The sequence below is a fragment of the Chionomys nivalis genome, chromosome 9 (genome assembly GCF_950005125.1).
Source record: "Chionomys nivalis chromosome 9, mChiNiv1.1, whole genome shotgun sequence".
Classification (NCBI taxonomy): domain Eukaryota; kingdom Metazoa; phylum Chordata; class Mammalia; order Rodentia; family Cricetidae; genus Chionomys; species Chionomys nivalis.
Window position 1 is genome coordinate 71,108,000 of NC_080094.1, and position 11,776 is coordinate 71,119,775.

Consider the following 11,776-nt stretch of genomic DNA (forward strand, 5'->3'; position numbering starts at 1 on the left):
CTTGGGCATTAAGTTTTCCTAGTTTATCTCTCTCCTGCCATGAGACTGGACATTCTGGTGCATACAGAGAGCTATCAATCAGCTGTACTGCACGGTAGCAGCTGTAGAAAAAGCCTATCTTTGGGGTTTCCTAATATTATTATTGTTATTTATTTATTTATTTATTTTTGGATTTTTCGAGACAGGGTTTCTCCATAGCTTTTGGTTCCTGTCCTGGAACTAGCTCTGATAGACCAGGCTGGCCTCGAACTCACAGAGATCTGCCTGCCTCTGCCTCCCGAGTGCTGGGATTAAAGGCGTGCGCCACCACCGCCCGGCTTCCTAATATTATTATAATAGACACAGTCTGGATAGTTATTTTTATAAAGAAATCATTCAAACTGCATATTATTTTGTGCATTGTGGGTTCTGGTCTGACCCCTGTGGTTTTTCTGCACATCAGCTGGTGCTCTTGGAGATTATTTATTCAATTGTTTCTTTTACCTATTTTGAAATAGTATTTTTCCTTCTCCAATCTCTTATTGTTTTTCACAGTTGTAAATATTTGCCATTAAAATGTTCAAAGGTCTTGTCAGACATGCTGGTACAAGCCTGTAATCCCAGCACTCAGGAGGCTGAGGCCAGAGGGGCATTAGTTTTGAGGTCAGCCTGGCCTACTTAGTGAGACCCTGTCTCAAAGGAATGAATGAATACCTAAGTTCAACGATCTGAATTATACCCTGAAATTTCCTAAGGTTGGTTCCGTTTAGGGACTGAGTGTGGGACAAAGTCTTGTGCAAGAAAGCAGGCATTGTGCTGTCTTACAAAGCTCTTCTGAAGTTTTCTGGCATCTTGTTATCATAGTTTGTCGTTATATCCTGAGTGGAGGCTGAGGGTTCCTGCTGCTGATCACCTGGAGGCCCTTAACTCTGAGAGCCAACTGGCTTCGCCAGACAAGTTCCCATCAACACGAACACGTTTGTATTTTGAACTCATAAACCCAGGAGTCCTTGTTAGGAGTGTGGCTAGCCCAGGTAAGGTGCCCAAGGTCCACATCTTTGGATGTTGTCTCTGAGAGACTAGAGTCCAAGTGAAGACAAATACCCCCAGAGCCCCGCACATTTCTCTCACCTGCCTCCCTTCTTCAGAACCACATTTTAACTCCTTCTCAATGAGTGAAAGCGAGTGGGTAGGCTTTGGTTCCACTTCGAGTAACAATTATCACTCTGGCTCTTGGGAACCAGTGAGATGTAGGCAGGGCCGATCATTTTCAGGAGAAGTGGTTGTTAAACATGTAGCTATGGCCTTGCTAAGAGCAGAAGCCAGATGAGAAGACATTTGAGGAGAGAGCAAGAATGGAAGGAACCCCAGGCTTTGAGGAATTGTAGGTCAGATCTCAGATTTTTGTATCTCTTTAGGTCTCAGTACCCTCATCTGAAAATAAATGATTATTTCATAGAGTTTTGATGACAATGGAATGAAATGGGTACTAGAGACATGGCTCAGAAGTTAAGAGCATTTGCTGCTTTTGCAGAGACCTGGGTTCCGTTCCTAGCACCTACTTAGTGGCTCATAACTGTCTGTAACTCCAGTGCCAAAGGATCTGATGCCCTCTTCTGACCTCCATGGCAGTAGTCACACATGTTGTATGCATGTGGGCATAACAATCATATAGATAAAAAAATCTAAAAAAAATTACAACTGAATGAAATTTTGTAGTGTAAGAAGTACTTAGACTAGTGCCTGACATATACTAGATATTCAGTAGATTATTATCATATTAAGATTATTTTTAAGCTTAGCTAGCCCTGGATTTGGTAAGCAACACAATGGGAACACTATTGGTTGTCCACTAGATTGGGTAGACTAACACACATATATGCATTTTGAATGTGGGTAGACATTCACCCGCCATGAGTCATTGCTAAGAGAAGGTCACAGAAACTGATCAGTGGCTCTTATTTAACTTAACCAGAGCAGGGATTTCATAAATTGTTTCCTTACCTATACCTCCCCCTCCACTCCCCAGTCTCCAATGTGCCCTTTGGGGAACACAGAAAGTCCATTAATCCCAACAGGTCACTACAGAGTACCTAGAAGATTTGCCTTTTGACCACACCAATCCTAGATGTCACCACTTACATCTTTCTGGCAGTCCCATGGGGGGACTTCTGAGAGCTCACTTTTCTACATCTGCCCATGGGAACATGGAAGCCATCTGTCTCTACAGAAAATAGTCATTTGGCTTTCTGGTTCTTAGGCTGTGTCCACCTCAGGTTGCAGCTGTTGCTTAGGGCAATGTACAAGCCAGAGGGCAGATTTTGCACAAGGACCTCAGAGTTAGGTGGGGGTATAATTGGAGTGGAGCATTCCAGCCAAGTGGAGTGATGCGTTGTACAATGGCTATGTGTTGAGAAAGCTCTCCCAGGCACACAGTGTTTGTGGTGGACAGGGAAGAAAAGGCAGAATTGACTAGACTGGCTCTGTCCATATTCTAGAGTCCCTAGAATTGCTCAGCCCTGTGGTCACTGTTGGCAGAACCTACCCTGGGAGTGTTACCTATCCAATGCTGTACCAATGAGGCTTAACCAGTTGTAAGGCAGACTGGTAGACTTATCGAGACAACTGGGCCCACGAGGTTCACATCTCCCCTCTTTCTGCTCAGAACAAGTGGGGTGGGTTGACTTTAGGTCAAGTTGAACAATGGGCAGGTGGCTCTCGGGAGGAGCTCCAGCCTCGCGGGATCCTTCAGAACTGACAAACTAGCTTGAGATGATGGGACACTTGAGACAAGCCAAGATAGATCTGAGGTAAGATCTGAAAGGGTGGCTCATATTTGTGACCAAAGAGGCCACCCATGGGTGCAATTTACAAATTGGGGGCCCTGTAACTCTAGCTGTGTACAAGTATGGATGTCTTCTTTGGTTGGGAGGGAGAAAGTGTCATGATCACCACGGTATAATGGAAAAGCGGGCATGATCTCACGCCCAGCTCTTTCAGGCTGAATGAACACATGCAACTGCCTCTCTGCTGCCACATATCCACTGACTCCTCTCCCCTAGACCCATGTGCACCTAGACAGAGCTCCAGCCACGTTCTCTCCTGTATCTGTCGTCCCAGACACCTTGCGTCCTCTACACGAAGGCAACCATTCCAGTGTAGACTCCTGCCCCTCCCTGTGCTTACACTACACACACCAACCATCAGATAAACGCGGTCCCCTTGGGAAGCTGATTAATAAAACTATTTTATCTGTAATTACACCTGAGTGATAATAATGTCCTCAGAGCCTGCACGGTTAGATCGGCTCAGATGGTCACAGCCAGATTACAGCTGAACTCACTCTGAACTCTCGAGCTCAGAGATTACAAACGACTCCAGGTGGATAGAGTCATTCCGTGGAACCAAAAAGGCAAGTAGAATTCCATTTTCTCTTCCTTCCTTCCTTCCTTCCTTCCTTCCTTCCTTCCTTCCTTCCTTCCTTCCTTCCTTCCTCCCTCCCTCCCTCCCTCCCTCCCTCCCTTCCTTCCTTTCTTTCTTTCTTTTCCGGAGCTGTGCAGTTACGACCTCTGAAAAGACCATAGCCCCCACCAAAAGGAGGGACAGCCAAGTTACTTCCTTCAGCCCACTCCCAGAGGCCAGTGACAACCTCAGATAGTCCATGGAGGAAGCTGCCTCCCATGCTGGTTTGACCATTGACATTTGAAAATAAACAGTTTAATGTCTGGGTCTTGGGATCCTGGGGACAGACTCCGGTGAGCCATAATTAACTCTTTCAAGTCTTCACGGTGTCCTCTGAACAGTAAAATATCTGATTCTTTATGATGTAACGCTGAATGGAGGCAGTGAGGAGGCCTTTTGGGCTAATTACATGTTGGAACGAGGTTAACGACATGCCAGAGATTCTTCATATGGTTCCTCTGACAGTGACAAGTCACTTGGTAGCACGCTAGGGCCAAAGACAGCCATTGGTTTGATACAAGGTCTGTGCCCTTTTCTCCGAATCTATTCTCTGTCCCTGAGTTTCCAGGAATCTTGGTTTTAAGATAGCTGCGTAGCAAGGGCCCGGAGGTTTGGACTGACATCCTTTTAGTTCTCAGCTCCATCATGTGCATTTTTCAGCATTGACTTAGCCAAGGAAGGAAACCACAGCTCATGCTCTAAGCAGACATTCTAGGGCCAAGCAGGAGGCACATCCATGCAGGGAAATGACGTGTGCAAAACCCTGCATCCGCAGAAATACTGGATCACAGCGAAAAGCCAACCGTGCGCCCACGACAGAGCGCAGCACTTGAATCCCATTCCACATTTCAAGGTCACATGAGTCCCAACAGAGATTCTTTTTCCATTCGTCCAGTTCTGGACCACTTGCAGAGCTGTCTCCAAGGTGCCCGAGTCCAACACAAGCACACCCTGTAGTGGATGTCATTGCTAACCCCATGTTGCTCCCCAGCCTGGTGAGGTCAGCCAAAATGAATGAACCCCACTGTTAGGCGGGATGGACAAAAGTCCCCAGAAAAGACTGTCATACATACTGCCTGAGGAGGGGTCAAAGCTCTAGGGGTGGCCATGGACTGATGGACTCAGTTGTATATGTAAGAGGCATTGAATTTCCTCAGCATTTTCTGGGGGGACCCTTCTTTTCCTCCCTAAAGCAGGAACGGGACAAATTTATCTGCACTCACTGAGTGACAGTCTCTCAAGGTCTCAGCACACTCAGACACGCATAGCTCTTACCTCAGTTCATTTGTCCCGCCAGGCTGGACTGGACTCAGGTTCTCTGATGTCATCTCTCTGCCCTCTGAAGGCCCTGGCTGGCTGGGCACGGGCCCCTCCTCTTCAGCGAGAAGGACACTGCATGACTGCTTCCAGGCAGGTGGCACCTCCTCTGGGTGTCCAGGCCCTAAGCAGTCTCCCAGGTGTGGCAGGGGCCTGGAATGGCAGCCTGCAGCTGGCTCCTCCACCTCCACAATGACCAGCTGTCAGCAAGAGGGTTAGGCAAGACCGGCTCTCACTGGAGCTTCATAGGAGAGGCAGAGACAGAGTGCCCTAGACGTCTGCCTGCTCCCTGGTGCACGTTGTTGAGGCCTGAGCGTGCTACCTGTGGTCTCCTAGGGAGGTGAGACTCGGCGTCCCGAGGAGCAGAGCAGAAATGTGTCAGACAGAGCTTGTCAGCACCTCAGCACCCTGCCAAATAGTAATTATCCAGCCTCGTGCCACCTAGAGAGGGAGGGCAATATTTTCATCCCCATTTTATAGAAGGGTAAGTGGAGGCTTAGGGAGGTCAGACAACCACTTTAGCCAGACAGTCAGTGCTAAACTTTGCCCTGGGGGAGGCTGAGTCATAGGTTACCACTGGAGCTTGGGTGAAGCCAGGCCTTTGGGGACAGCCATAGGCAGGTCTGCTCTGTGGTAGCTGGGGCTTGGGCAGCTATGGAGGTCTGCTTTCCCGTGGAAGGCTCCAGGAGACTCTCTTTCTCAGCCAGCTTTGCCCCTTTCCAGTCCTTATTTAACTCAGTGTTCTGTTCTGGTTGTTTGGGTTTTTTACCTTCATCATTCACGCTCCCCAGCTACTGTGCAAAGAAAACTTTCCTTGGGCAACTGGGTGAGTAGAAACTGCCATTCATATTTTCTACTTGGCACTCACAGAGCATATTTGCTTATTAAAACTCCCGGGAGATCTTCCAGAGAAGAAACCTGTTTTATTTCTTCTTGCATCTCTCGCTTTCCCCGTGTCATCAATGAGCATAGACCACCCAGCTAGGACTTTATCGATCAGTACTGGGAAATCCCAAGAGAGACCCCCACCAGGATCACAGACTGTGCCTCTTTCACCAGTGTGTTCATTCCCCACACCACCCACTTGTGCAGGGCTTGCATGCTGGGCAGAATTCACATCCTCTTGCCCCTAGTTTCTCAGCCGTGATGCTAAGAAGCTATCTTTCATGTATGTTTTCCAAAGCCCTTGTGTGAAGCCAGCCACACACGGCAGCGGCTTCTCTCATTGTGATGTATACCTCATATCTATTTCTCTTTCCTGTTTTCCTTTCTCTTCTTTCACAGGGTGGCCTTTCCTGGTCACCCTCTTGTCAAGGTGACCATGTTACCCAGCCCCATGCCTATGGTACTCCTGAGAATCACACAGTATGGCCGCCTCCTTTATGTTCGCTCTTACTTGACTTTAGTCTCCTCCCAGTGTTTCCCACTACTGAATACTTGTCTATTTATATATTTCTCTGCATATCGATCATCTCCAGGCTATCAGTGGATTGATGTGTGTTCTATTCACATCAATGTTAGAAAGATCTATGCCAGACATGGTCCCCTGTCTGTTTGCTTCATTCCTGGATCCATACCTGGGCTGCAAATCTCTAGCCACATGTAGGACTAGAGGCAAAAGTCTAACCTGAGTTCTGCCTTCCAAGCTGAGTATCTTAGGAGGGCGAGTACAACTCACGAAACGTCGCCTTTATTCAATGTACACAAGGGAGTCATTCCCTTGTCCAATTCTGTGCTAGTGGGTTATACTCTCCCACAAGAAACCTTGTGTCTAAGCTACCCAGTGGGGTAGCTTCATAGACTCATCCATAGAGGGTGAGCTTCAGGAATTGGCTTAGCGGTCATTATACTGACTGCATCACTATTTGGGAACCTTACCCAGACTGCCTGGCTTTGTCTTGTGCCTTTTTTATACCTTTCTTGAATCTATGCCTGGATTGTAACCTGCTACATACATTAGGAGCTCAGTGCATTTCTGTGCTGGTTGATAGGCCCTGCCTTGGGCTAAAGGAAGAACGGAAAGAGTATTCTCTCACAGGCCTAATGGAACTGAGTACCACACATGCCTGCGCTAAGAGGGGTCCTGAGGCCACAGCCAGCAATGTTTCCATGCATTCATTCGTATGCATGTGTATGTACTGGCTAAGGTGTAGACACTGGCCACTGGGGAGGCTGAATTCCAATGGGATTAAGTGGTGTGTTTCGTGCAAGGACTCTTAAGCAGGAGTACAGGTAACACACCTCACTCTTGGATGCCCGGCCTCTGGGTGTGGTTTATCCATGTTTCACGTGGCAGAAGAGAGAGGATGAAATAACAGAGAAAGCCCTTCTTAAAGTCGCTGGTTTCACATTTCTTTTGGGGTGGGCATAAGGACTACAAAACAGAGTAGCAGGCATGGGAATTCTTGCCCCATTCAGCCTCAGGGTGGGCACAGGCCAACAGGAACTGTTTCCGCTCTACACCATTGCACTGTGGGAAGGTTTTAGCTTCCTAGCTCTATGGGGATGGTTATTTGAGCAGGGGTAGAAAAAAAGACAAGAAGAAAATGTCTTTTAATAACGTCTGACATTAGCAACAAAACCAGAAAATTAAAATTAGAAAGGAAGAGAAGCCACCATCATTTCCCTGCGTGAGCACATTGGGGGGAGTTTGTTTATCTCTTCAACAAATATTTACTTTGGATCTGACAGGAGCCAGGCACTGGGCATTGCAGCTAAAATAATGCACAAAGCTATGAGTAATGAGGAAAATTTAAGACTTTTTTGTTGATTACTGTAGTAAGCTGAAAGCTACTCCCCTAAAGAGAGGTCTGATTTTACAAAGCCTGTGATCATCGGATGGTCCACAAGGAGTGACACCTTCAAAAGGATCTTGAGAAGGCAGAGTTCATCCTGAGTTACCTGGTGGTGGTGGTGATTGTGGTGGTGGTGGTGGTGCTGGTGGTGGTGATGGCGGTGGGGATGGTGGTGCTGCTGGTGGTGGTGGTGCTGGTGGTGGAGGTAGTGGTGGTGGTGGTGGTGGTGGTGGAGATGATGGTGGTGGTGGTGATGGTGGTAGTGGTAGTGGTGGTGGTGCTGGTGGTGGTGGTAGTGGTGGGGAGAGCAGTGAAGTGAGAAGGGCCGTATAAAACCACCAATTAAAAGAGACCATAACTAGAATCTCCCTCAAGTCCTCTGAGAGGGCATGGCCACACAGAGATCTTGACTTAGAATTTTTGGCATCTAGACTATGAGACACTAAATATCTATTGTAAGCCAACAAATCTGCAATAACTTTTTGGCACTGCTAGGAATTTAATGCATAAATAAATACTCAGTGCAGACAATGCAGAAGCCACTGAGATCTGCAGTCCGAACGTACATTCGTTTTTATTTGTTTATTTATTTGTTTATGTTCGGAGACAGGATCTCTCTAAATAGCCCTGGCTGTCCTGGAACTCACTCTGTAGACCAGGTTGGTCTCGAACTCACACAGATCTGCCTGCCTCTGCCTCTCAAATCACTGGAATTAAAGGCATTGTCACCAAGTCCAGCCCAAAGTACATCTATAACCCCAGCCTTGGAGAAGAAGAGGAAGGAGGCTGCCCTTACTGGCCAGCCAGTCTCACTGAATTAGTGAACTCCAGTTTAAAATAAAGAGTCTAGTGGTGGTGGCACACATCTTTAATCCCAGCACTAGGAAGGCAGTGGCAGGCTGATCTCTGTGAGTTAGGTTAGCCTCTGTCTCGATAGCTAGTTCCAAGACAGACAACCAGGGCCACACAATGAGTTCTGTTAAAAAATAAATAAATAAATAAATAAATAAGGAAATAAAGCGAGGGGCTGAGGAAGACACTTGACACCAACCTCTGACCACTACATACGCACACATGTATGTGTTCTCATGCATACATACATATTCACACACACATATACACATGCACATACATACTCACGCATTCTGAACACCTTTCTATGCTTTTTGTCTTTTACACTAATTTTAATAACTTCCATTCTATTTGATCTATGCAGGTATTGCCATTCATTCGAGTGCTTTCTTTGCACTGGATGTTTTGGTTGTTTTTTGTTTTCTACTATCATGAACATTGTTGTGTGGTCTTTCAAATGGTTCTTGGGTACAGCAGGGTAAGGCACCCCATCACTGTGCAGAGTATAGAGTGAGCTTCAGAAGCTGAGCCAGCTCACCAGTGGTGGGCAAGAGTCTCTGAGGGATGCAGGGAGGCCAGACTAAGCTTACTAGCTTGAGGGAGTGGCTTTAAAAGCCACAACACTTCTTTTTTAAATGAATAGGATTAAGAAAAGATTTATGTCCCAATGAGAAAGCAGCAGGGTGTTTTCAGCTTTGGATCCAGAGGCAGACAGAAGACAATGGGCCATGTGGATTGATGGATAAGAAGTGCCAGTGTTGCTGGGAGTTCACATTGGTTGGTTAGAAGCTGAGCATTGTTTCACCCTGCCCTTCCCCATGGACTGAAGCACCAACAGACCCATTTCCTGTATGAACTGCATCTTTTCCCATGGAGCCTTGGGTGATCGTGTGGGGCTTCCAAGGGATTTTGCTATGTTACCAAATGCCCCATAGGATAGAGTTTTGCAACCAGGAGAAGGACAGTCTGTGTTCCTTTTCTATTCAGTCACTGGCTGTTCTGTTACTGTGTCTTCATATTTTCATTTGTGGGAAGGTGACCTGCAGTGGAAGAAGGAGGGAAGAATGGACTTGAGCTTAAAAAGACAGAGAGTGAGTTCCAAAGATGGCGGCTCTAAGAGGGATAACCTTGAGGACATTATGTTAAGTGAGAAACGCCAAAAGGACAAAAGATGTGCAGTTCCCCTGACATGAGACACTGGCTGGACAGAGTCGTAGAAACAGCAGGCAGAGTGGCAATTGATTGCTGGACCGGGGCAACGGGGGTTATCTCATAGATGCAGACTTTCATTTTGGAGCATTAGAAATGCTCCAGACGCAGATGGTGGCGATGGATTGCAACATCGCATTGTGAATAAACTTCATGTCATGGAGTCACACACCTACCATTTGCAAATTTCATTTTGTGCACATTTTACTCTGTTAAAAGATAAAGAAATGGTGAAAGCTAACCCAGAAATTCTAGGCAAGAAGGTGGTGAGGGAATAGAGTGACCGGGAGAATCGAAGACTCGCTAGACAGGAGTAATAAACATTGACTCATCAGGGAGGTGAGGTGGTTGAAAATCTGTTCTGTCTCAATTATGGTGTCCCCAGTGGACAAGGAAAGAGCTGAGGTTTAGTGATACGTAGGATCTTCTCAAGACGGCTGTAACATCGAGATGGAACTCAGACCCAGCTCGGACTTGTCCAGCTGATCTTTCCTGCTCTCCTTCTGTTTCACTGCTTTCTCTGCATTCTTGTAGCACCTGATCCACTTACCAGCTGATTCAATAGATCACTATCCCATCCAAGAGATGGGAAACTAAGACTCACATCCTAAGACGTCTACCTAACTTCATGTAACTAATGAGTGCCAGGCACAGTCTGTATCAACCCATCAATGCTTTATGGCTTAATCTAAGCTCTAGGAACAGTTTCTTAAATGTGGCATGCGTGCACATGCACACACACGCTTGTACACACATCACATGCACACACACACACACGTGCACCAGGAGGGAGTGATTAATGGTAGCAGTATCATACGACACGGCTGTAGTTTTAAGATACACCCTGTAGCATCTCTTTGCCTTAAGAGGTCATGCAGATCCTAGAAGGCCCCCATTTCACTCTTTTTCTGAGGACTCTTGATACCAGAACAAGTTTGCCTGAGAAATAGGTGCACCCTGTGATACTGTATTGCAATGACTTATTGACTCATCTGTCTTGTCGACCAGGTTGTAAGCACTCAGAGGGGAGGGTGTAGGCTCTGTCTGAGTTATCTCTGAATACTTACTGCTTAGCATTGTGCTCCACTCCTAGGAGGGACTCCTTACCTAGAGAGAAAGAATGTATGAATAAACCAGAGAAGCAAAGACAATGTTCCTATTAACCCTTCAGGATGAACTGTTTTGATAGTCGATATCTATAGAGAACAGTGGTTAACTCTGGCCTGACTTTGGTTCCTCTCGCTCCACCTGAGAGCTACACATGTTCTGAACCCCTGCTGGGTGGCGTAGGGAAACAGAAGAACATGTGATCCACATCCATTCTTAAGGATGCAGTGGTTCAGAACAAGGTTGTAAGATTATACTCAAACGTCATGAACAAAATCTTGTTGAGTGTCCTAAAGAAAGATGAGCTTTAAGAAAAGGGCAGTAAGAAAAGCAGAGAAATTGTTAAGATCCCAGGCCTTAGCATAGAGGCTGCTTATTGGCTGTGAGACCCTGACAGGTTACTGGAACTCCTTGAGATTCAGTCTATTCTTGTGAGAAAATACAGGGAGATGTTAAAGGTTGAGCATGTCTCCTAGAATAGCCGTTCTCAACCTATGGTTCACGATCCCTCACAGCGGTCACATATCAGATACCCTGTATGTAAGACATTTATATTATGATTCATAACAGTAGCAAAATTACAGTTATGGAGTAGCAATGAAAATAATTTTACATTTGGGAGTCACCAGTTATGAGGAACTTTGTTAATAGGTCCCAGCATTAGGAAGGTTGAGAATCACTGACCTAGAAGATGTAGACATTCTAGCCTTCAATGCCGATAAATGTGACTTTATTCAGAAATAGGGTCTGTTGTTGTTTTGAAAGTGAGATGCATCCAGTAGGCTCATGTATTTAAACCCTTGGCTCCTACTTGGCAGTGCTGGTCTGGAATATTGTGGAACGTTTAGGAGGAGGAGTCTTGCAGGAGGAAATGAGGCACTGGGGACTAGCCTGGATGTCCAATTACCAATGCTCCACTTCCTGTCCCTACCCTGCTCTCTGACTGTGAGCACAGTGTGAGTAGCTGTCTCATGCTGCTACTGCTGTGACTTCCTCTCCGTGTAGACAGTTTCCCCTTGAACTATAAGCCAGAACAAAACCATTTTAAGTTGTTT